This window comes from Pinus tabuliformis, chromosome 9 (genome assembly GCF_031772625.1).
Source record: "Pinus tabuliformis cultivar Carrire ecotype Pingquan chromosome 9, CPIR1, whole genome shotgun sequence".
Lineage (NCBI taxonomy): Eukaryota > Viridiplantae > Streptophyta > Pinopsida > Pinales > Pinaceae > Pinus > Pinus tabuliformis.
Window position 1 is genome coordinate 1,314,813,182 of NC_142307.1, and position 25,443 is coordinate 1,314,838,624.

Here is a 25,443-nt window from a genome sequence, read left to right on the forward strand (position 1 = left end):
TTGACCATCAAATAAGGCCAGTGAGAAGAAAATCTTAAAAAGCACCATACTGAAAGGAGGAGTTAATTGAGACATCTATCAGTTAGTGTATTGCATTAGCTTAGGCAGCTATGGGCAACGTTAAGATTTAGGTTGAGGCTTGGATCAAAAGCCAAGAGAAAAGTTCGCTGAAAACATGCCACAAGCATCTGCTGAAGCAACAAACCACAGAGAGTCTAAGGATAAAGCCTCCAGCTAAATGTGAGACATTTCACTCTTGGTCACTGGAGGAGGGTCTAGGGCCCAAGCTCATTATTGTGCTTAAGAATTTCCGAAGTGGCTACTCTCTCTTGAAGGGAAGGTTATGTGCACCTTAATATTTATTCATTTATGTGTTACCTCAGGATGCATCCCCAAGGGTCAGGGGCACATCCACTACTTTCCCACAGTCCCGTGAATGTGTGGCCATCAGGGAACATTCCTGAATGGTGACAGGGAAATCCTCAGTACTGGATCAACGTGTTGACAAACCAAGAATAGTCAAGGTACATCCCAAACATACTGCAAATGTCCCTGTATTTCCAATGCCATTAATTTTTTTTTTTTTGTTTTTTATATCACTACATAATTTTCAATATAACCTTATTTGAGTATCATAGTATGTACGGGCCTGATGGTTAAGAGCATATGTTTCCTCCTAAAAGGTCACAGGTTCAAATCCATCTAGGGTAGAGTATGTATACCTCCATAGACTTTAACAATCAAATTGTTGTGCGGAGGCAGGTCGCTTGTCCCACAATCAAGGGGGTCTCGTACACCAATCTGGTATCTGGCTTGGCCGCCAATTTAGGAGTGATAGAGGGATCTATTGAAAATTGGAAACAAGAATTTGGCCCTAGTGATGATATGCAGTTTGTGGTAATGTTAAACTCTTAAAGTAAAAGTGACATTCTCCTTTATCTTTCATTCTCATTTATCTTTAATTTTCATAATTTTACTTAAATTTTTAACATTACAATGAAATGACTCAAGATGTTTGAGAGTGGTTCCGACCTTCATTGGATTTCATATGGAGAAAGTGGAATTTTAGATCTCACTCAAAATCCAACAGATTTATCATTTTTTCAAGATTTCAGGATTGGAGGGATTGCAATGTTTCCATTGGATTTTGTCATGTACTAGGGTATGGAACTTGTATTTAATCAAGAGCACCAAGCCCTCTATGCGGGGGAGATTCCCAATAATCAAGAGCACCTAGGGTACTAGGGTATGGAACATGTATTTAATCAGGGGCACCAAGGTCATTCGACCATGCAGGAGGAGAGTCCCAATAAAGCATGAGACAAGAAATTAGAAATTTCTCGTGGCAAAGAGGATCAAGCAATAGATGATACATTTACTTGTCTTTTCTAGTTTCTAGTACTTTTTATAACTATTGACCCTTTCATATTTATTATGGTATTTTTTGTAAACAATATATGATTATTATGGCGTTTTTTGTAAACAATATATGACAATTTAAGTTTGAAGTTTGAAGTTGGCATTTATAACTCATTGGTAATGAATTATGAATATGATGCTTCGTGAAAGTTGAAAGTTGAAACATTTCGTTTCATATTAGATATTCTTTGTTATCGTTTGGTTACTTGGTAAAGGTAATGGTTACAAGTTACAACTTTTGTGATCAATTATGATAAATGTTATATATCGAATTTTGAAAGCTTGAAACTTTAAGATTGATGAATCATGAGACTCGATATGTTGTATGTTACTAACTTGTGAACACAGTTGATGAAGATTATAACTTCTAGATGATTGATGTTATATTGTTCAATCCATGTTTTTATGCTTTTTATACCTAGTTCATCATTCTACATGCTTTTGTTAACATATATGCATCAAAATATATAAAAATATATATTATATAAAAATTCGCTACCAAATCGGGAGCTTTTGAAAATGTCACTCCCTGCTCCCACTCCCAAGTAACCTTGCTATGACCTTAAAAATATATTATTATTATTATCAAGTCCAATAATCTATTTGATGTTCAATTTCATGCATTTTATTGTTTTAAATCCATCAAAATTACTTTCCAGATTTTTAAATCCTAAAAACAATTTCCACATCTCAAACTCTTTGTCATACCAGGGTCCAGAACCTTGTCTCACCTGTCCCCAATGCTCTGGGTAATATAGGTTCATCTACTTTATCTCATGGTGGAATTTTGTTAAGAGTTACATTGAAGACCATGAGCAAATGTGCAATAGGAAATGATAGCCACCAAAGAAGATCAAAGCAAGATGCTTGCCTACGTGAGAATGTGTGAAAACCCAATGTCTCATGAAACAACATTCAATGCAGTGCATCAAGAGGCCATACCATGTCCAAAATCAGATAGAAAACAATCACTGCAAAGCTTGTCTCACAACGAAGTTGTTTCAGCAAAGGCAGTCGAATGCTCCTTGCTCTGCAAAAAAGTGAAGGTGAGTTAGGGGTACAAAACCTTACATTAGCCATTGTACAATGTACATTAACGGATATTCCAACATTATCATATTCTATGAATCTCTTTTTAGCATCGCTTCCAGAAGATATAATCGAAAATAAATAATTAGATATCAAGAAGTTGATACATGAAAACAGGCTTATAATATATATCTGCCACCTGTGTAATCCCAAAAAGAACTGAGATGAGTTCTTAGCAGATTACAGACCACGGTATCGGTTGCTGATGTGACACAATATGAACACATGGAAATCATGTAGAATCTGGCATAAGTTATCATACCGGCAGAACTCATATTTACTCAGGATTTATAATAGTGTTAATGGACACCATATTAACCACAGCAGTAGCAAGATACTACGAAGATGCATTGCCTCTGGCATTGTTTCAGGGTTCAGGTTTCTTTTGTACGGTTTGTAGAGCTCAGCTTTGCTCGGGTTTTATAGTATTGTTAATGGACACTATATTAACCACTGTAGTAGTAAGATACTATTAAGATGTGTTGCCTCTGGCATCATTTCAGGGTTCAGACAAACAATAAGCAGAACAGTGATGAAACAAAGTTACCAAAGGTCCAGGGAAGTAATGCATCTTTGTATTTCATTTTTAGACACAAAATAGAAAAGCTAAGAAAAATCTTTAATATATTGAACTTTCCTGAGGCAAAATAGTGGGTCTTGGTACACTTTGGTATCCAAATATTTATAACTGTATGAAGCTATTTATAGGCAGCTTTTGTCTATAAATGGTGATTACCTATCAGGTATGTTTTCTAGCTGTTATATAACTACATAAACATTATTCATTTCATTTTCTATTTTTCTGCAGTTCTAGCTATTATATAACTACATAAACATTATTAATTTCATCTTCTATTTTTCTGCACTTTTGGTTGTATTCCATTTTCCAGAACACTAAATTCACCATACTTCTGTATATGCTTCTATACATTTCTGTTGAAGAAAGTGTAACTAGGTTCAGAATTTACAAATGTAATTTGATCTTTGTACTTGTCAAGAAAAAGAAATATTATTTTTTGTAAATTATAAGAATGAGTTTCTTGCTCATTTCATAGGTCTAGGAAAGTCAAAGAGTCAATGTCATGCTCTTCTTGAGCTTATATGTAATGTAAATGAGTCAACCTAGTGTCTAGATCAAGCCCTCCAAGACAAGCACAATCCCCTTGAAGAAGGCAGCAAGCAAAATGAATTAACAAGAACAGTCATGTTGGCCTGCAAATGAATTAACAAGAACAGTCATGTCGGCTCAATAAAAAGACACAACGTTTCACACTGTCATGTCGGCTCAAATGCATAGGCTGACCACTATATATATGCGGCTAGGGTCTTCGCAAAAGAATAGGTGCAGAACTCGCATTCCTCTGAAGTTTCGGATGGCAGTTACAGGAAGGGTTTCATATGCCACAGTAAGGTAATGTCTAAGTCTGTCCATGATACAGCTTGTGTATTTTTCGGATGAGTACCACTCTCTCAGCATCCTAGTTGCAGTCACTGTCTTGGCATATTTACACTCTCAGTATACTATCTCGGTACAGTTACAGTCCCGGCTTAATTGTGATGAAGAGGATTTCGGTGATCCTACAGTAGCACTCTCAATCTCGCAGTGACATGTTTTGGTGTGATCCCACAGTGACACACATTAACTTGACATATAATCTGGATGCAGTCATGATCTCGGTCTCTGTCATGAATATGTTGAAGACATAGTCACGAAGTATTGATCCTGTAAAAGTTCTCGGTGCAGCTCTCATGGATACATAGTAACATACATATGGACCTCGATGTTATGATGGTGATCGTGATGAAGGTGCAGAGATGATCTCAGTAAAGGTACAGTGGTGATCTCAGTGAGCAGTCAAGGTGCAGCAATGATGATCTTGGTAAAGCAGTAATGATGATGATGATCTCAGCAGTAAGAAGAGGATTGGTGTCTTGGTCTTGGAGTGGCTTGATAGGTCAAGGGTCATGGTCTTGGTAGTCGTCAATTAGAATCTCTATAAGAATAATTTTGTGCGGGTTTTCCTCTCCAAGAGGGAGAGGTTTTGGCCCTGGCAGAAAGCCAAACATCTTGTGTTCTTGTCTCTTTGTTTTGGTAGCAGTTTGATGAAGAAAACACACACACTAATAATAAGAAGAAGATCAAGCTAAGATAAATTGCAAAAGCACTTCACAAATTGTTATCAAGTCTAGAAGAATCACATTAATCCCACTTGCCCTAGATTATTCAACAATTTCAACATACTCGCAACAACTTTTGTGTTTTACAGGTAGGAAAGAATAGAATGTAGCAAGTATGTGTGAACATTATGAGCAAGACTTTGTTGGCATCTCAGAACTCAACACTGTTTGTACCACACGAATGCCTTTACTTTCCTATTTCTTGTTTTCCTGAACATACAGGAGTATACATAGTCAACTCAGCATCAACAATGGAGATTATTTTTAAATTTTGTTGTTGCAGCCAATGTTGTTAAATTTTCTGTAGTGTTTTGGGATAGCATTGCCAAAGGAAGCCTGATATATGCCTTACATTGTTGCGAATTGTTTTAAAGGTGCCAAGAAAGCTTAATGATAGAGCATGCATAAATCAAAGAAACTTTTTGTGCAATTAACCCAAAAACAAAGTATCACCGAATCTCATTCCAACCCATCCCTAACAGCAATAAGAAAATGGTGTTGACAGAAAAGGTCGGGAACACCAAAATAACCAAATTAGATACAATGATTACTTATTTCACCAAGATCAAACAAGTTCAGGATGCGTTGGCCGTAGTTGTGGAGAAAGTGATAGACAAACAAATTGTAAGGACAATCCTGAATAGCTTCACCAAGCCATGGGCTCTTTCATCAAGGGGATCATAACACGAGAGAAACTTCCTAATTGGGATAGACTGTGGCATGATTTCATCCAAAAGGAGATTTGGAAGGAATCTCTATTAGGACGCCAGCCCAAGAGTGATGATAAGAATCATGCTCTTGCCAGTCGGGCAACGAGGAGCAAAGGCAAAGGTTCGAGCAACAAGAGTGAGGAGTCTTCCTCACAACCGAAGAAGAAGAAGGACTTGACCAAGGTCAAGTGTTTTCCCTATCATAAGATGAGGCACTATGCTTCATAGTGTCTAGAGAGGAAGAAGGACTTGTTTCCAACCTTTCCTCAGGCACCTTACCAATTGGTGCGTGGCTACTAGATAGTGGAGCCACACAACATATGTCAGGGGCACAAGAGTTGTTTGACAGCCTGACCAAGTAGGACTCAAAATTGCATGTGGAGTTTGGTGTTGATACCAAACATGCAGTGAAGGGGGTTGGAACATTAATATTCCAACTTGAGCCAAGAGGCACATTGGATGTAAAGGACGTGCTATGGGTGTCAAAACTCAAATGGAGTTTGCTCTCAAAATCTATGATAGAGAAGAAGGGGTTTTGTGGAGCTTTCCAGAATAGGCATGCACTACTCAGGCCCATGAGATCTAGCTCCAGCAGGGGCCACAACAACGGAGTTAGAGAGAGCAATTTGTATAGGCTAAAGAGCCAACGTATTCAAGCAATGGCAAGACGCAGAGCAGTGACAGAGAACAAGGAGCAAGAAGCTCCAAAGGTTAAGCAGTTTAGAGGGAGTCAGCCTTCAAGATCAAGTGGAGGAGCAATCAACAAATTCCACCAAGTCTGTCAAAAATGTCTCTTGATATAAGATAACGTTACAAGATGTTCAGAAACAAGAGGCTTCTAGGAACAAGACCAAAAGAAATAGGTCCTCGAGGATATTTCAAAACTAGGTGCAAGGAAGGCTTATAGTTCAGAGGAAGCGGCCATGGCAGCGGATGTAGTTCTAGGATCGAAACCAATTCCAAGGGCAAAAGTACCTCCCTCACTAAGAGGGAGTGTTGATGTTTGTAGCTGGAGAAGGTACTTTTGCATTGGCTTAAGTGTCTAGGCATGCGGAAGTCTCCTAAAGTCTCCTTAGGACATTTGCTATTGTAAGTTAGGCTAACTTAGAAAAAGCACATAATTAATTATGTTGGCTAAAGAAACTTAGGAGAAGTAAAGTAATTTACTTTAGTGATTATGGTTTGATCTCAACCATTGATCTTAAGTGAGGCCAGATCTAATCTCAGTCGTCAATCACTTTAGAGATTAGGGTTAGGGATTTAGCTCAATGTAAAGTTATAAAAGTGAAGCTAAGGAGAGGAGAAAGACACACCATACAGTGTCACTAGCCATTGAGAGAAAAATTTCTCTACTGAGGAGTGTGATACTCAAAAGTATCGAGCCCAAGGAAGAGCAAAATTGCAACATAGGAGATCTAAATCAACCAAGATCGAGGACAGATCTAGGGCCAAATCTGCTAGATCAGATCTAGGGCCAAATCTGCTGGATCAGATCTAGGGTATGTTGTAATTGTATTTTCTTCAGTTGGACTATTATCCTAGGACAAAATCCCAAGTAGGTTATGAGTTATTAATAAAAAACTATTGATTGGGCAGAATCTGCTTGTGTCACTTCTAATTGAAATTCATGTAAATTTGCTTCCGCTAATTGTGTTAAGAACTTAGTCATGCCTTTATTCAGTATATCTAATCACCTATAATCTGCTAGGTTAATAAAGTGTCGATGTGTTAGGTTCAATGAAAATTTAACAAGATGGGGGAACCCACATAATGGCTCTGGCAAGGTACCATTTTCTTCATTCATTTTTTTTTTCAAAAGAGTGAGTAGATTTTGCATTAATATAAACAGTTGGTTTATGGGCCAGAACCCGTACAAAAGTCTTCATTTTCAAGGATTAAACTGCTTTCAGAAGCCCATACTATTGCTAGCCTATTCTTATGGCTATTTTTTCCTATAATTCCAAAAAAAATGCCTACAATAAACCTTACAAAAACCATCGAACAAAAGCTTGTATCTACATAACATTGGTAAAATTCAAATTATGAGTTATCTGACAAAAGAGATCCATGCTTCAGCTGGTGCATCTAAATCCTAAGTGTATTATTCTTTGTCTGCTACATCTACATCGTGAGATGTTATGTCTTCTTTCCGCTGAGACTCTGCGTTGGTCCCTACTTCCTCATTGGCAAATTGAACACCACTGCTAGAATTTCCTTTAATTTCAGTCGCCTTACTACCCAGAATTTTCAATTGGGAACGAACCTTTGCATGAAACATCTCTAGTTTGCTATGCAACAATACAAACTTGGTATTCATTAACAATTGAAAGGTTTCCCTCCTTTTCTTCCACGGATCTGTAATTCAGCATTATCAACAGACCCTCGAGTGTCTCCGAGAATTTAGCCCAGAGCTGGTTCAAATGAGCCTATTCCTCCTCTCTATTTGATGTCTCGATCTCCACCATGGTGCAACTATGTTGTTTCGTGCTCTTAACACTAAGGAATAATAGCCACATCTGCGCTCGAATGGAGTAGCTTCACATTGGAAAGGGTGATTGTAGAAGAACTATGATGAGCCATATATAACCTCAATGTGCCTATCCCTTCATCCTGAAGCATTGAATTGGAATGCTGCCAAATCCATCTTAGTACCCTGTTTGATTGCTTGGATTAACGATCGAAGGATACAGAGAGGATGGTACATTAACTCCAAACTATGTCGAATTGAATGTTGTATCAAATTCGAGGCACTAATTGTTTGTGTGAGTGCTTCCTTTCCTCGATAAATTAAAATAAAAGGCCTCCTCTGCCCACATGCATTTTCCACTTAACGCCAGTGGTTAAGCTGGAAAAGACGAGAGTTAATTTCCATTGATTTGCATGGCTAGAAATTAAATGTTGTTCACCCTTCCATCCCTGCGATCATCATATTGTTGATCTTAATCTGTTTAACCAGGATCAATGTGACTCCTTACTTCTTATTGCTCACTTGGCCCTTCCTTTGTGTATGATGTTTATAAAAATAACCATATTTTACACCCTTCATTTTTTGCTAATAATTGAGGGAAGATGGGCATTTAATATTCAATGATCCAATTCTAGGACCCCTTGCTCCATGGTGGTACCTCTATTCGTCAAGGAGTCTATTGTAATATTCCGAATATAAATTTAGCAAGAAATTTCTTTAGAAAATTTAGCTATCCACTCCATAAATTATTTACACAAATTACACCACAAAATTAATGGCAAAAACTGGAAATAGAATCTGCCACTGAAATAGACAATATAAATGTGCAGAAAAATTAAGTCTTATTTTATTAATATGCAGTAGATATCACATGCTAGTACAATAATATGGAAATGGCTAAGGCGATGGCCTCCCCAAAAGCCTACAGCAACTATATCAGGCCTACAAAAATAGTTGAATAGTTGAATGACCTGTGAATTCTGGATGAATTCACCAAGGAGAGAGATGGGTTCTCGCCTACTCTCACTGAATCACCAGATGGTTTTCGTCCTAGGACTACTATGGTAGAGAAATGAATTCTCCAATCCACACCAAAGGCAAATACTCAAGACCAAAATGTTTCAAATGATCACTTCCTCCTCTTTTTATAGATCCAATAGATAGATCTCCAAACTTCTAGAAGTGTCGTATTTTATTATTTTATTACCATTCTAGAAGCTCCTTCTAGACTCCATCTAAGTGACCTTTTAATTTTAATTTACTTAAGTCACTTTTGGCCTTTTTCCCCAATTAGTCATTTTACCATTTTTATTTTAAATAATTATGTGACTAATTAAAGTCACTTTTAATCCGGGAAAATGGTAAATCACCCACCATACTCTCTTAGGAACTAAAAGCGACTCCTCGACATCCCATCTTATAGGTCTTTGGTTCCAACAAGCTATTACACCAAGGTGGTTCTATCAGATATTCCTTCTGGAATGCCAACTTAAGCGTAATTAATTAAGTTACACTCAGTAATAACAAAAATCACCATAATGCAATGGAACCAAAAGAAAATGTACTGAACTGCTCTTGATGGTAGAAAATGCCAAGCGAACACCGTCGGACCCCATTAAAACTCCTCAAAACCCCATTGGGACTCCTTATGATGGAATCCTGCTCCCCTGACCTAGCCATCCCGTATCATGAAAATCCATCATGGTTGTACTATAGAGGAAACTGAAAATGGGGACATTACATTTGCTTTTTTGTTCAAAATTCTATAAACTAAGTCACATGGTTCGGGTTCGAGTTTGGGTTCGGTAATGATTAGGTTCGTTTCGTGTTCGAATTTTTTGATGAGGTTCGCCATTAGGTTCGTCTATATACATTTTCTATATATATATATACATATATTAAATTTAAAATGAAATATAGGATAGACTAGTAAGATATCAACATCAATAAATAAATAAAATGTTATCACGAACATGGAAATTGCAGGGATAGATTACAAGTTTGAGTTGTGACATGAGGTTATGAGTTTTGATTTATGGACTTGGTCAATCGCTATGAGGTTCGATGACGTTCGTTGAACCTCAAAAAAAAATTTAAGCTTCGCCAAAATTCGGATCTCAAGGTTGAAGTTCGCCAAATCAGTTTGTTCAAATCTCAAATATTTGCAATGCAATTCTTTGAAGAATAGGTGGGAGAGCTTGATTTTGTGGTCCTTTAGCTTTCCGCACTTGGCTAATCACAATCATAGAATCTCCAAACACTGATATTTTGGAAATTTTCTTTTCAACTGCTATTTTCAGGCCCTGCCATAGTGCTAGGAATTCAACTTGATTATTGGATGTTGTACCCGAGCACCATGCATATTGATTCTCTGTTTGATCGTCGGGGCAAAGAATAACGCCTCCCGCTTCTACCACCCATCATCTTCATTCACTACGAAAGTGTGGGAGGGTAATTTTATAAAGTAAAAAAAAAATGACGTTTTCAAGAAACAGAAGATTGAGTATAGGTAAAACACATCTGAAGGATACTTTCTTGCAGCTTACTAATTCTTCTAGGCAAAGTTTTATGTAAACTCGATCTTTTTAAGCAGGTGAACAAGTTGATCTCTTAAAAGATAGAGAGGATATCTTACAAAGGGTTTAAGTAGTTGAAAAAATGTTGTTCTGTAACAAAAATGATGAATGCCAATCTCTTCAGTTATTGCAATTTTTCCTTTTGGTTTGCATCTCTTATTGATAAGCTACGAAAGAACATTCTTAATTGCTCCTTCAGGCACCCTCAGTTACCTTGGAAGCCACTTAAGAACTATGGATTTAAAGCTGTTACATCAGACAAAACTCCTTAAATGAGTGGAGAATTAAATGCCATAAAGACGTGCACACCAAATGCAAAAATGAAATGACCCATGGGCTGTTATAGAGTCTGAAATTGCTTGAAAGGAGGCAGAAAGCTCAAATTTGGATGCATTTTCTTTGCCGAGAGATTGCTGTATTCATTTACTCAAATAGCACAAACTCGACGAAAGCCTGAAATCGCAAGGAATTCCTCTTACTGCAGCACAGCAACAGTATGTTTGTTCAGGGCATAGGAAACACTCCCAGCAACATCAAATGATATATTCTCAAAATTACCATTTACATATTTCTATTTCATTGTCTGTTGCGGAAAAAAATTAGTTATGAAGACCTGCAACTGAGAAGAAGGGGCAACATCTACCTATGCCACAATGTTCAAATATGTGTTGATTCTGGTTTCAATGTGCTATAACCATAGTTACAAAATTTAATCGAAGCGGCCCAAAAAAAAATCTGCTGATAATTTTGTTCAACCAAATTGTTCAGTTTAAAACTACTGATTCGATAAGTTTTCAATAATGTTTACCTTTAAAATTTATAATTCCCAACATTAGTCTGGCGAGTGAATTAGGCCTTCCAATCCTCATTTAGAGATCCGTGTGTTCTGCTATCCAGAGCCGTGAGCCCTTGTGGCATCTATAAGTGCGGCATTCTGTGTTGGCACTCTACCCCGCAAGGCCAAAGGCCTGGTGAATTAATGTTAAATTTGGCAACTAGAGCCAAACATCACTTTGGACAGCTGTTATGAGGCATCTGATATTTTTCTTGGACTCCTCTTTCCGAGAGGTGTAGGATTGAACCAAAGATCATCCCATTCTGACATGTACAAATGAAGTTATGAATTTATTTTGATTATGGACAAATTGTCAAAATCGGTCAGCCATCAAATTAGCCTCCTCCAGCCTTCAATGTTGCATATAAATACAAGGTGCCTCCTCATTTTGGCATCTCGTCTCATTCATCTTTCTCTCTCTCATCTTGATTGGGTAGGGCTTTTGGACCTCTCTCTCTCCACACATGCAAAAGGAAAACTGTCTTTTCTAGCTGCTACGTTGACCAGATTTGACCGAAATTTCAGGAGGCTGACTTTGACCAGCGTTGACCCTGTTTGACTTTGCTTTTGTGAGGGAGACTACTGTTTAGGCAGGCCACAGTTCTGGGCACAAAAGTTTAAGCAGTTTGACCCCTTTGTTGACCAGCATTGACTGCCCTAATTCAAGTTGTTGCGTTGACTTTTGTTGACCAGATTTGACTGGTTATTTTCGGACTATTTTGGGCTGCATTATCTTGTTGTTGGAGGCTGAGTTAACCAAGGCTGACCGAGCTGTTTTGGAGGTCAATCTCAACCCTGTTGACCAACATTGACTTTCTTGTTAGGGCTTTCTATTTCTGTTGTTTTGACTGATTAGTTTGGGCAAGTGAATATTGTATATTGTACTCTCTGTGCTGAACTTTTGAAGAATTATAAGAAGAATTGATCAAGGGTTTCCCCACATTGGGGTTTATCCCTGGCTGGTGCCATATCTTGTGTCCTCTTGTGTTGGCTTGTCTTCCACTGTTATTGTTTATGTTCTATCTGCATTTTACTATCATGTTGATGTGATTGCTATTCCGTATATGATATTGGGCTAGTAAAAAAAAATTGAAGTAAAATTGCTCTAAGCATAGAACATACCATTGTTATCCTAAAATTAACATGGTATTAGAGCTGAGGTGAAGACAAAGCCCAAACAAGAGTGAAGAGCAATCACTAAGAGGAGCAATCATTGATCAAGAACAAGTCTCAATGACCTCCACATCCTACTTCAAGTCATATGATAAGTCTGATTATCATGCATGGAAAATGTCTCTTGATTTGACTTTAGAAGAGCAAGATGCCATGGATTATGTGCAGGGAAAGATTCTGGAACTTCCTTCAAATGCACCAGTTGCTACTAATCAAAGTACAAGAAGGGTGAAGTCAAAGCCAAGAAGATCATCAGGGATTCTATTCCTAAGCACTTAGTTGTTTACATCTCCAATTTGAATACATCAAAGGAGATATATGACAAGTTGGTTGGCATGTTCAAATCTAACCAATGCAAATCAAATTCTTTTCCTCAAGAACAAGCTGAAGGATATAAAGAAGGGAAAAGGTGAGGATATTCAATCCTACTTCATGAGGATTTCCGTCATCAAAAATGATCTTCTTTCGATTGGCAATGCCATTGCTAACGGGGCAGCTCACTCTCATTGCCCTTGGAGGTCTTCCTCCCAAATGGCATGTGTTCAACACTACTATTCTCAATAACAACAAAATTCCAGGTTTTGAAGAATTATTGACGAGATGTTCTCAAGAAGATACAAGGATAATGGAATTGGAGATGCCTTTGAATAGGAATAATCCTACCACATTCTCCGCTCATGGCAAGAGGAAGAACAATGCAGGTTTAAAGAAGCAAAGTCAAGGAAGACCGGGATTCAAAAATGGAAGCAAGGGAAGATGCTTCCTTTGCAACAAGTTTGGTCACAATGCCACGACTTATCCAAATAGAAGGGACAAATCTCATGATGATGATCACAATCATTCCAGGGGCAACAACAACAACCAAAGGAATGGCAGGCTCAACAACAAAAGGAAAAGGAATGCTTCTGCTACACAACTTGGAAATGATCAAGCTTCTAAAAGAAAAAGAAACTCCAGGTATGATGAGTCTAAAGTTGTAAATTCTAAGCAAAAGGAATTTTATCTTATATCTACCCTCTCTACTGCCTCTCCTCCGAATACTTTGCAAAATTGGTTGATTGATAGTGGTGCTTCAAGGCACTTCACCGGGTACAAGGAAGCTCTTTCAAATCTGATAGAGAAGGATGAAAATTTCGAAATTATCCTTGGAGACAATGCCACCTATCTCATGAAGGGAGTTGGGAATGTTACCCTTCAATTGAATCAAGGTAACACCGTTCATCTTCAAGAAGTACTATATGTATCTGATCTAAAGAAGAATCTAGTGTCTATCTCGGCAATGGAAGATAAAGGATTCAAGGTGGCATTCATCGATGGAAAGGTACGTGTGTGGAAAAGAAATTTCAAAGAAGCAATTATTCTTGGATTCAGGGTTTACAGTTTATATCAAGTTGGAGGAAGTCCACTAGGAGCCATGTCTTGCGACACATCTCCTCAATCCGAACTATGGCACCAGAGTTTTGCTCATCTTCACTATAAGGCTCTCCCCGATGCAAGGAAGATGGTTACAGGTATGCTCGAATTCAAAATAGAGCATGAAGGTGTATGTCAGGGATGTGCCGAGGGAAAACATACAAGGGAACCATTCCCTTCAAGTGATAGCAAGACCACAAACATTTTGCAATTGGTTCATTCTGATCTATCTGGTATGTCGCCTGTGACATCATTAGGAGGATATTTATATTATGTTGTCTGTGGATGACTTCTCTCGCAAAACTTGGATGTATTTCTTGAAGAAGAAGGACGAAATATTCTCATGGTTCCATGGCTTCAAAGCCTTGGTGGAAAATCAAACAGGGAAGAAGAGATATTAAGGACTGATAATGGAACCGAGTATGAGTCAAATGAATTCAATGACTATTGTAGGGAAGTTGGCATTAAGAGGGAGACTACTACTACATATACTCTTGAGCAAAATGGTGTTGCTCAAAGGAAGAATTGTTCCATTATAGAAGCCACTCTTGCCATGCTTCATGATCAAGTACTTCCAAAGTTCCTATGGGGAGAAGCTGCCAACATTGTTGTGTACGCTCAAAATCGATGCCCTCATCAAGCATTAGACTCCAAAACTCCTGAAGAAGTTTTCACCTGTAAGAAACCTGATGTTTCTCATTTTAGAATTGTTGGTAGTCCTATATACTTTCATATGCCAAAAGAAAAGAGAAGTAAAATGGAGGCATCTGGGAAGAAAGGAACTTTTGTGGGCTACAGTGAAATGTCTAAGGCATATAGAATCTATGCGCCTGGTCAAAAAGAAGTAGAGTTGAGTCATGATGTCACCTTCAATGAAGATGCTGCCCTAAGGAAGATTAGCAACCTTCCTATTCCAAGGAAGGGCAAAGAAGCAAATGTAGGAAATCAGGGAGATTCGCAGGATGAGTCGATGCCCGATTTTGAAGATCCGATGGATCCCATTGATCCTTCTCCTCATGAGCCCTCCTCCTCCAAAAGGAGACCCTCATGGCTAAGGGAAACTCTCGAAGATGCCGAGAGACATGTTGCACCGAAGGATACTTTTCGTGAAAGCAAGAAGCCTAATAGGTACCAAGGGTACTTAACTGCTATGAGCACCATTATTTAGTCTAAACCTTGCTCATTCGAAGAAGTTGTGAAGCAACAAGTATGGAAGGATGCTATGAACGAAGAGTACGAGTCAATTATGAAGAATGATGTTTGGGATGTGGTCCCTAGACCCCGGGACAAATCTATTGTCATCTCTAAATGGCTCTACAAGATCAAGCATGGTGCTGATGGAAGTGTTGAGAAGTTCAAGGCCAGATTTGTTGCTCGAGGCTTCTCTCAAAAGGAAGGTGTAAATTATGATGAGATATTTGCACCCGTTGCTCGCTACACCACCATCCATTCGATTATAGCCCTTGCTGCCTTGCAAGGATGGAATCTACACCAGATGGATGTCAAGACTGCCTTCTTGCATGGTTCACTTAAGGAGGAAGTCTATGTGGAACAACCTGAGGGGTTTGAAGTTCATGATCGTCAAACACATGTATGCAGGTTGAAGAAAGCCCTCTATGGGTTGAAGCAAGCACCCCGGGCTTGGTATGAGAGGATCGATAGCTATTTGATGAAGTTGGGATTTACAAGAAGTGAAGCTGATCTGAACCTTTACTTTAAGGTTGAGAATAATAGACCTCTCATCTTGGTACTCTATGTGGACGATCTCTTTCTGACAGGTGCAGACCCTCTTATTCATCAATGTAAGAGAGAGTTGGCTTCCAAATTTGATATGAAGGACCTAGGATTGATGCATTACTTCCTAGGGTTGGAGGTCTGGCAAAAGCCAGATGAGATTTTCCTTTCTCAAGGAAAATATGTTGTAAAGCTACTTGAAAGATTTGGGATGGTGCACTGCAAGTCCGTGACTACTTCGATGGAACTTAACTTCAAGAAGTTATGCAGAAGTGCTGCCGAGCCCGATTTGGGAAATCCTTTTGAGTATCGTCAACTCATAGGGGCCCTGATGTTCTTGGTGAACTCCCGTCCGGACATATGTTTTGCAATGAACACGTTGAGTTAGTTTATGGTCGAGCCTCATCATATTCATTGGATTGCTGCCAAGAATCTCTTGAGATATCTCTGGAATTATGGACTGAGATACGTTGTCGAGAATGTGAGGTTCCATGGTTACTCTGATGCAGACTGGGCTGGCAGTGTGGTAGATCGCAAAATCACAACAGGATGTTGCTTCTCTCTAGGTTTTTCTTCACTGTCATGGATAAGCAAGAAGCAAAAGTTGATTGCTTTAAGCACCACTGACGCTGAATACATTGCTGCTAGTTTGGCCTCCGATGAAGTTGTCTGGTTGAGGAAGCTCTTTAGTGAGCTGTTGGACATGTGTTGGATACCACCGTGATCTTTTGTGACAACTAGAGTGGGATTCGTCTTTCTGAGAATCCCGTGTTGCATGATCGCTCCAAGCATATTGATATCAAGTACCACTTTATCCAGGATATGGTACAGTGGGGAGCAATAAGGCTCCATCATATTGGGACCGATGAGCAAGTCGTCGATATTCCTACGAAGCCCCTTGAGAAGGTCAAATTCTTAACCTTCCGTGAACGATTTGGAGTCGTGGAAAGACCCTCTTATGAGGGTCCTGTATGAGATGGATAGTGAGCTCTGGGAGCTCCGGGGGCTTGGGGTACTTCTTGGAGCGATGAGCGACCATAGGGTGACTCACCCTCCCCTAGTGGTGCACTGTGTACAGGGTGAATGGTTCACCTACCCTGTGATACTCCATGGTGGCATATGCATAGGCTAAGAGGTTCACCCTCCCCTCTGGCATATGAGCAGGATGAATGGTTCACCTCTTCCTGTCGGCACATCGTACCCATGCAGTCTGGGACTCATGGAAAGTACCTCTCATTTGGCCAATGAGTAGGGAAATGAGAATAGGGACCATAGTACTACCAATGGACGCATGATGTACTACCATAATCCCTATGCTAAGATGTTGATATTGATCTGGGATCAATGGAAATTGACTACGGGTCAATTAAGAGTGGTATGACACAATCTGTTGTTGGAGACTAACTTCGGGTCAGTGGAGAATGGTATGATACATTCTCGATCATTTCTTCTTTCTTCATGGTTTAGCAGAGCATTGCAGTGACAGGGATGGTACAGATTGTCAGACAATTTGGCAGGTGATGTTCTCCCTAGTGGAGAGGGAGTGCTAAATTTGGCAACTAGGGCCTAACATCTCTTTGGACAGCTCTTATGAGGCAGCTGATATTTTTCTTGGATTCCTCTTTCCAAAAGTGTAGGATTGATCTAAAGATCATCCCATTTGACATGTACAAATGAAATTATGAATTTATTTTGATTATGGACAAATTGTCAAGGTCAACCAGCCATCAAATTAGCATCCTCCAGCGTTCAACGTTGCATATAGATACAAAGTGCCTCCTCCTCATTTTGGCATCTCATCTCATTCATCTCTCTCTCTCATCTTGATTGGGTACGGATTTCTGGGCCTCTCTCTCTCCACACATGCGAAAGGAAGACTGTCTTTTCTAGTTGCTGCGTTGACCAGATTTTACTGAAATTTCAGGAAGCCAAAATTTCAGGAGGCTGACTTTGACCAGCATTGACCCTGTTTGACCTCGGTTTTGTGAGGGAGACTTCTGTTTGCTGTTCTGGGCACAAAAACCGAGGCAGTTTGACCCCTGCGTTGACCAGCATTGACTGCCCTAATTCAGGTTGTTGCATTGATTTTTGTTGACCAGATTTTACTGGTTATTTTCCGACTATTTTGGGCTGCATTATCTTGCTGTTGGAGACCAAATTAACCAAAGCTAACCGAGCTGTTTTGGAGGTCAATTTCAGCCCTGTTGACCAGCATTGACTTTCTGGTTAGGGCTTTCTGTTTCTGCTGTTTTGACTGATCAGTTTGGGCAAGTGAATATTGTAAATTGTACTCTCTCTCTGCTGAACTTTTGAAGAATTATAAAAAGAATTGATCAAGGGTTTCCCCACATTGGGGTTTGTCCCTAATTGGTGCCATATCTTCTGTCATCTTGTGTTGGCTTGTCTTCTACTGTTATTGTTTATGTTCTATCTGCATTTTACTATCATGTTGATGTGATTGCTATTCTGGATATGATATTGGGCTAATAAAAAAAATTGAAGTAAAATTGCTCTAAAGCATAGATAAACAGATTGTGCCAATGGATAGTCACCAGTGAATAGGTGCATTGTTAAATGCATCTCATGAATAATTTCACCTACCTAACTTTAAAAATAAATAAATATATCAAAATCAATGTCAGTAATATCTAATATGTATAATATCTATTTTTTTAACTAAGGGAATGTTTTCTAATTGATTTTTTTACAGTATGACTTCAAATTTGAACTTAATCCTGTGTGTTGAAACCAGCATCCTTTTTTTACTTCCTAAACATTCTCGGGTGGAGTTTTATCTTTTACTTTTTCTGATAACAATATCTGAGAGTTCAATGACAAAATAATTTTTAATTTTGAGCACCCTTGAGCTGAGTTTAATCTTTTAATATTTCTCATAGAAATTTTTTGAGATACCACTGGATAATATTATTTTTAATTTTGAGATGGTAAAGTTTAGGGAGTTATCTACACCATAACCAATTAAACAGGAGACATCTTTTCCGTGGCTTGGGAAGTCCGCATCAGCCACTTATGAATTTATACTTCAATTATTATGAATTTATATTCTATTATGATCTTACAACCATATCAAATCACTAGAAATTTCTCATTGACAGGCAATATGGCAAGGTTGGGATACAACCGTGAGCTTATAATGTGGGATTCAAATTCATAAAGCAGCATTTTCAAAATACAATCTATTGGAATAAGTATGGATTAATAATAGGAGTTTTATATTATAATGTAATGCTGATTTTAGTCTTAAGGGTTAGATTAGTTGGTCGAGTCCTTGTTATTAAAGTACATTTGTTATTGAAAGATCACAGGTTCAATTCTCTCAACACTCTCGGGGTCAGGCTCTGTGGTTGAGCCAGCAACAAGTGATTTTTTCAGATAGATCTACCTGGTACAAATATTCTGTGAACATAACAGTCACCAATCGCCAGGAAAATGAACCACATAAAAAATATAATAATGATTTTGAAAAATAATTAATTAAAAAAATTAACACAACACAGCTATTTAAGAGAATGAAATAAAAAGATATCAACTAATTTTATCCCATGACCAATGATAATAATATAATATATTTATGCTCCTCCACATAGTATCAGAACCATAAAGGTTTCTGGACCACATAAATCGAAAGATTTACCATATCTGAGAGTTCAATGACAAAATAATTTTTAATTTTGAGCACCCTTGAGCTGAGTTTAATCTTTTAATATTTCTCATAGAAATATTTAAAGATACCACTGGATAATATTATTTTTAATTTTGAGATGGTAAAGTTTAGGGAGTTATCTACACCATAACCAATTAAACAGAGACATTTTTGCCGTGCCTTGGGAAGTCCACATCAGCCACTTATGAATTTATACTTCAATTATTATGAATTTATAGTCTATTATGATTTTACAACCATATCAAATCGCTAGAAATTTCTCATTGACAGGCAATATGGCAAGGTTAGGATACAACCGTGAACTTATAATGTGGGATCAAATTCATAAAGTAACGTATTCAAAATACAATCTATTGGAATAAGTACGAATACAATCTATTGGAATAAGTACGAATTAATAATAGGAGTTTTATATTATAATGTAATGATGATTTTAGTTTTAAGGGTTATAGTTTAGTTGGTCGAGTCCTGTTCTTGTTATTAAATCATCCTTGTTATTAAATCATCTTTGTTATTGAAAGATTAGGGTTCAATTTTCTCAACACTCTCGAGGTCAGGCTCTGTGGTTGAGCCAGAAACATGTGATTTTTTCAAATAGATCTACCTGGTACAAATATTCTGTGGACATCTCCAATCTCCAGAAAAAATGAACCACATAAAAAAACATGTAATAATGATTTTGAAAAATAATTAATTAAAAAAATTTAAGAAAATGAAATAAAAAGATATCAACTAATTTTATGCCATGACCAATGATAATAATATAATATATTTATGCTCCTCCACTCTAACTGTATCATGCGTTTTTTATTACCGAAATCACCAACATAGTATCAGAACCATAAAGGTGTCTGGACCACTTAAATCTAAAGATTAAAAGTCCTGAAATAAAAAGAGATCAACCCATTCTATTCAATGATCAATGATAATAATATGTTATATTTATGTGACTCCAATCTAATTGTCTGACGCGCTTTTTATTACTGAAATCTCCAACATGATATTGGAACTATAAAGGTCTCTGCAACATATTAATCAAAAGATTAAAAGTCCACAAAAAGCATGTGATGATTTGACTGTATTATCATATGGATATGTTGGATTGCATTATGATGAGAAAGCGTGGAAACATATTACGTTATTGTTGGAATCCAAGTTCCATTCATTCTTTGATCATTGAAATTACTTTTATCAAGTTTCTGAAGTCAAAATGTGAAAAGGTCCATACATACTACTGAGACTAATAAAACAAACAAAAAGCCACATGTCATTGTGCAGGAAGAGTCATTGGAAAGCATTAACCATTACAGAGAAATGTCAGCCAATCAGAACACCAAATGCGAATGCACCATTTAGCAATGTGAAGAACGCATCTCTTGACTACCAAATGAACGCGTAAAGAACGCAACCCTAATGATCATGAATCCACAACCCTGCTATTTACAATTGCAGAAGAATGCAACCTAGGGAAACGACAGGAAAAGCAACCAGCAGGCAGTTCCCAAAGAATGCAGCTTAGGTAAGAGACAAGATCACTATGCAGAAGAATACCCTTCAGAAAAAATACATGAGCAACATTCCTGAATTTCCAGAGATAGAACAAGATTTCTAAAACAAAAATTTTCAGAAACGACGTCGAGGTATACGCTGACCTCGTTTTTTATTTAAATCAATAAAATAACGAATTTTTATTTGAAATGGACACGTATAAAACGAATTTTTTAGCAACTTCATATACAAATATACAATTTTTTCTCAGTTCCAGAAGTGAAAAAGAGAAAATAAGTTTTCAGAAGTTTATACATAGAATTACTCATTCTTTTTAAATAGGAAACGCCCATAGTGTGGGAAACAAGAACGGAAAACTAAAATTTGATTTCGAAATCATGAGATGAAGATTTCAGTAACGATGAGGATAATGATAGATTTGGTAACAGATACTAGTATTGTTTGATCGACAACTTTGCAATTTTAAATCAAACTCCAGAAGGGAAGTTGGTAAAGATGTTTTGTTGGTTGATTGGAAAGTTGATAAGGATGCTCAGTTGGTTGATTGGTTTGGGGAGTGTAATTGCATTCTATCTTTCTAATAAATAAATAAAAAGTCACGATATATTGAATTTTTATAAAAATCTTAAAACTAAAACAATGTTGATTGAAAAAAAAAAATATTATATATTAATATATCCTATTATTCGAATAATTAAAATAACAGAGAGATAATAGAATCAGTAACATCCCAGTGCAATGATGACTTAAATAAATTAGTGAGGAAGGAGATCAACCCCATTGTATCAAGTGAGTTGATAATAACAAGTGAGTTGATGATAACAAAATAACATATTATATGTGAGCCCTTCTTCCAGCTGTTTAGTGTTTTCAGAAAATTTACGTAGTCAATCAATCAAAATTTGCACCAAATAATAAAAATGTTTAAATTTAAAAATCTGAATACACATTTAATGACTATCATTTAGTAGTATTGAACAAGGGGATCAATAGATTTAAGATGTATGCTAGCTAACTTTTTATTGGAATTTTTTTCCATATGAATTCAAATTCGAACTGGGTTTAAGAGGTATCCTTTTTTAAGCTCTTGAAACATCTCGTGCTGAGCTTTATCTATAATCCCTTAAGATAGCAATTATTGAATAACAGTTCTCTTAAGATAGCAATTATTGAATAACAACGTTAAATTTAAATTTAGACTGCATTCGCTTCGGAGGTCCGTATCGGCCGCTTTGAATTTAATTTTTGCTCATTGTGGTCTATCCGCTTATTCGGATTATTTTCCGTATGGATGCAAATTCGAACTTGGTTTCTATGTGTTATAACAAGTATCTTTTCTTCTGTTCTTGAAACATCCTCATGTTGAGATTTGTCTTTCAATTCTTCTGATTGCAATCTCTTCAGATACCAATAATTGAATGCAAACAGTTAATTTAAATTTGGACTGGCGAAGATCTCACGGAATTATCTCTAACATAAACACTGACAATTAGACACAGACATTCTCACAATGGCCTGGGAGGTCCGTATCGGCGGCTCTGAATTTAATTTTCGATCGTTATTGTGTATCAGCTAATGATTCCGTTTACGACCAAATCAAAACACTAGAAATTTCTTATTGACAGGCAATATGGCAAACGTTGGGATACAACTGTGAATTTATATTGTAGCGATAATTTCATAATTGCAACCGCATGTTACCAGTATACAATCTACAAATGAACAATCAAAACAAAAACTTAAAAACAGAAGGAACCAAGGCAGATGCTTAGAATCCCCTTTCACATATTCAATTTCCCTACCAGAACCCCTTGTCGTGCAATCACGATGGATCTTGGTTTCTTGCACCACACTCTAATCCCCAATTCAAATTATGAGATCAATGTTCGAATTGCACGATCAATGAACAAAATACGAATTCTTGGCAAATGTCTTATGGGAACAAGACACAGAAATTCATGAAAAATCAAAAATCAAGAAAAAAAAAAAGGTATGGAAGGAGGGTTTCATAATTCGTATAAATACCTGCCCAAGTGCTAGCAAGAAGCTCTAATTCCCTGAGTCATCGCATGCGAGGTGTTGCCCGGCAGCAGTCAAGTACCGTGTCCTTAACAAAACCCTTGCCCGGCATGCCTTTAACACAAAAACCCCAATCCCGCCTTCGCCCGGTGCTTACAAGAGGAAATGAATGGGTTTCTTCCCTTTCTTGAGCTCAGAAAACCTGAGATAAAATACGTCAAGATATAACGAGGCACCTCTACGAATGGCGGAATGAAGGGAAGAAGAGTGAAGCAATTCATGGATTAAGGGTGTGAAAGCATCTCAGTTGAAACTCAGAAGCGTCTTGCAGACCGACCGACCGTCCGGCCTGGGAAGCGAAAACAGTAACCTTTTCTTGAAATTTGCCAAGGGGGAATGAATCACTCACTGCCATCACTTTCACTCATATTATTAAATTCACATTAAATATGTTGTCACATCCGCCATGACCCACCTCATCAATCCATTATTTGCAAATTGTTTTGAATTGACCTTACAAAAAGGGTGACTCAGCCCTTCCTTTCAGCCAAGGGCCACAGACATCTCCGATATTTCATTTGAATTTATTTGAACAGGGTCAAGCACTTGTCCTCTTTCACAGACTTAGTATGATGTACCATGCCATGCCATGCAGTATGTTTATGTATTCTACGTTCTATGATGTATAGTGTATCATCTCAATGTTTAATCATTATCGATATTAAAAATTTTAAATTTAAAGACCTGAAATTTAATATACAAAATATAAGACTATTATATAATTAATTTATGCGGAAAATTTTAAATATTTTCCAGAGCAAAAAAAGCTCGATAGTAAGATATATAAAGGACAAAATATATTACATCATATATAGCTTGTAATATAGATCAGGGCAAAATCTGAATAATATCAATTTCAGAAAAGTTGGTTGGCCTAAATATATCTTCATAGTAGAGGAATAGACAGTAGGATGCTTGTGAAAGAGACAAGACAATTTAGATAGAGAGAAAGACAGTGAAAATGCAAATCCAGCATTATCTAGTGGAGAAAAAGGATCATTTCAACCATCAAGAAGAATAATAAAACCCAAAATATAATAAGCAGGAAAGACATATCTGGGAGTCTGCAAAGAAAATTTGAGGTTATGTAATAGGGAGAGAGAATTCCTTAATGGAAAAAGTTTCCGCTTCAAAAATTACATCCATATTCCAAAAACCCTTATGTGATAGTAGACCTTTTTTGGATAATATATCAGCTTGGGAGTTTTGAGCTCTGTAGGTACGCTGAATTGAGTATCCCTCCATCCGCCCCCATAGAGACATGATTCTATTCATCCAACCAACAAGATGTTGTTTTTTGATATGATTCTTCCCTGAGACATGATCAATAATATATAATAATCAAATATGTGATTATGGCAGTGTTCAAAATAATGATAATATGGTCGTGTTCAATATGATTAATAAATTAATCATTTTAATTTTATTTTGCCGTAGTCTAATTAGCGGAAGGAATTGCCCGAAATTTATGGAAATTCCGGTCATATTTAGAGAAAATCCAGTAAGGATTTTTGTAAATCCAAGTTATAGTTGTTAAACTTCAAAATTTTAGGTGTCCTAAACGTTTTTGATGGTGCTGAATCCATTTCCACCATCAAAAACACGATTCAAACACTGTCTCTACAAGATTTTTTGAATTTTTTACCCCGATTCCAGCCACTTTTGGCCGTCCAGGCAATTCCTCCGCCGTATTAGACAACTCTTTTTATTTTAAGTTATTAAAAAATTTAGTAGTTTGAAATTATTAAAAAAAAAAAAAATTAATAATAATAATTATTATCATGTCATTGCACATGTATCATGTCATTGTGTATGATTCGTGCGGTTTTTATTATTATATGTACGCAGTGATATATATGATTCGTGTGTTGGTATTAGTTTGGATTGTACTACAAAAAAATTCCTGCAATTTTCATGGTTCACTTTGGTTTTTGACTTTTTCCCAGCAATTATGTCAGCAGCATCGTCGCAAAAAGGCTACCAAACCTGATGCGATGGCACATCCCCATGGAGCTCCCGCATTGGCTGACACTTATTATTATGTTAATAAATAACGGTTGGTGTGATTTATTCTCATTTACGGAACAATTCAATGTTCACTTTGAGTCCTTGAAACTCTCCTACCATAGTAATAATAATGGTGGGTACAGTTTATTCTCGTTTACGGAACAATTCAATGCTCATTTTGAGTCATTGAAACTCTCCTACCACAGTGAGGACGAAGTTAAGAGCATTTGTATTATGGTTTGAAGGCTTGAAATAAGAGTGTGTTTGGTTTCAGTGCTTCACAGACCAACAGTAAAAGGCCAACGTTAGGAACAAACTTCAAAAGTTTGTGATGTGGAGTTTGAGTCTCTGCATGTGCAGCAAACTTCCAAATCAAATACTTTTAACGAGGGCACTGGAATTTACTGGGGCGGTGTTGGCTTGGCCATCCCTTCCAGATGGCCTAATTTGACTGAAATATCAGGTACCCATTATTTGCCCTTCTCTAAGCAAGTAATTTTGTTTCAACGAGATGGCTACTCTACAATAATGGTTGTGTATGCAAATTAATAAGTCTCAGTTAAGTCTTC

At 37.3% G+C, this 25,443-nt stretch overlaps 1 protein-coding gene across 3 annotated transcripts in view; it reads right to left on the reverse strand.

Annotated features, from left to right (window-relative positions):
• Positions 1-23,209, reverse strand: part of ETR1 (Signal transduction histidine kinase, hybrid-type, ethylene sensor) — a 74,897-nt gene extending 51,688 nt beyond the window's left edge. The window contains exons 1-2 of one of the 3 annotated variants that reach the window (XM_089438909.1): positions 22,814-23,209; positions 2,362-2,449 (exon numbers count right to left, since the gene is read on the reverse strand). The gene's annotated coding sequence lies outside the window, so the exon portion shown is untranslated. Of the gene's footprint in view, positions 1-2,150; positions 2,300-2,361; positions 2,450-22,813 lie in introns of those variants that run through there. The other 2 variants (XM_089438910.1, XM_089438911.1) reach the window with 2 other exon arrangements.
• Between the last annotated feature and the right edge of the window lie 2,234 nt (positions 23,210-25,443).